The following is a 1,841-nucleotide window of genomic DNA, read 5'->3' as shown; positions in this document are numbered from 1 at the left end:
TGTGTAAATGTACCACATTTTCTGTATCCATTCCTCTATTGAGGGACATCTGGGTTCTTTCCAGCTTCTGGCTATTATAAATAAGGCTGCTATGAATATTGTGGAGCATGTGTCCTTATTACCAGTTGGAAGATCTTCTGGGTATATGCCCAGAAGAGGTATTGCTGGATCCTCCGGTGAGCAGCCACATTCTTAACCAATGAGCCAACTTTCCACCCCACACACATACATCTTGTTTTTTATAACAAAAATCCCAAAGGGAAACTATAATTATCTCCAGCTAGAAAGTAACAGGATGTCTACATACATAAGTCTATTGAGCCAATACATGTGCCAGTGCTCTAATAAGAAGAGATCTGGGGATCCTTTCACTATGATTATAAAACCAAATAAGAGAGTTGTTGTGTTCATCTATCTGCAGAACCACCTCAAATACATATTCAAGATTTTGTATTGTGTTGCTGGTCATTTATGAATGTATTAGCAACAAAAGGTACAGCTCCAGATGTAGTAGAAACATCCATAAGAAATAAAAGCAGGGACACAACATGCCTTTAATCCCAGCACCCAGGACTCGATGTTTCTCCTGAGTTCAAGGCCAGGTTAGTCTATACAGTGAGCTCCAGGCCAGCCAGAGCTACAAAGTAAGACACTGGCTCTCAAAACAAACAGCAAAAGAAAAAAGAAAGGAAGGAAGGAAGGAAGGAAGGAAGGAAGGAAGGAAGGAAGGAAGGAGGAGGGAGGGAGGAAGGGAGGAAGGAAGAAGGGAGGGAGGGAGGGAGGGAAGGAGGTATATTAGTCAGGGTTCTCTAGAGTCACAGAATTTATGGGTAGTCTCTATATAGTAAAATAATTTATTGATGACTTACAGTCTGCAGTCCAACTCCCAACAATGGTCAGCAGCAGCTGTGAATGAAAGTCCAAGGATCTAGCAGTTGCTCAGTCCCACATGGCAAGCAGGCGAAGAAGAGAGACTCTCTTCTTCTAATGTACTTATATGGTCTCCAGCAGAAGGTGTAGCCCAGATTAAAGGTGCCACCACACCTTTAATCCCAGATGACCTTGAACTTGGAGATCCCTCTGTCTTTATCTTCTGGAATCAATAGCCACTGTGCCTCAAGATCTCCATACCAAGATCCAGGTCAGAAACTTCTATCTCCCAGACTCCAGATTAGGGTCACTGGTGAGCCTTCCAATTCTGGATTGTAGTCATTCCAGATACAGTCAAGTTGACAACCAGGAACAGCCACTACAGGAGGTAAGGAGGGAAGACAAGAAAGAAAGGAAAGAAAAAAGAGAAAGAAATAATAAAAAAGACATCTTCTGAGTAACGTAAATTATTTCCAGCAGATTCATGTCAAAAGAAACCTCAGGGTTGTTTGAGTGGAAAGAAAATACTGACAGATGAGAATATGAGAGTGTAAAAAGTGCTGAAAAGTACTCCTAGAAAGAGCAAAGTGAGATAAATATTGGCTGTTCAAAACAGCAAGTGTAATTTCAAATTGTAAAATTTGAAATGTAGTGTTGGTAGGAAGGATTAGCAAATAAAGTTAATGAATTACAGAATTTACCCATTTCCAAGAAGTGATAAAATAATTTATGATAGTAAGTCAGGATTATACACTATCATTATTAATGTATTTAGTTAAAAAAAAGTCCTATGACCACTTTGATCAATTAAATATAGTAGAATATAGTAGAAATGAGCAGTTGAACTAATCAGGTATAGTCTTTTTTTGTGTGGTTTTTTTGAGACAGGGTTTCTCTGTATAGCCCTGGCTGTCCTGGAACTCACTCTGTAGACCAGGCTGGCCTCAAACTCAGAAATCTGCCTGCCTCTG

This window comes from Mus pahari, chromosome 3 (assembly GCF_900095145.1).
Source record: "Mus pahari chromosome 3, PAHARI_EIJ_v1.1, whole genome shotgun sequence".
In the NCBI taxonomy this organism is placed as follows: Eukaryota; Metazoa; Chordata; class Mammalia; order Rodentia; family Muridae; genus Mus; species Mus pahari.
This window is presented reverse-complemented; position numbering follows the sequence as displayed.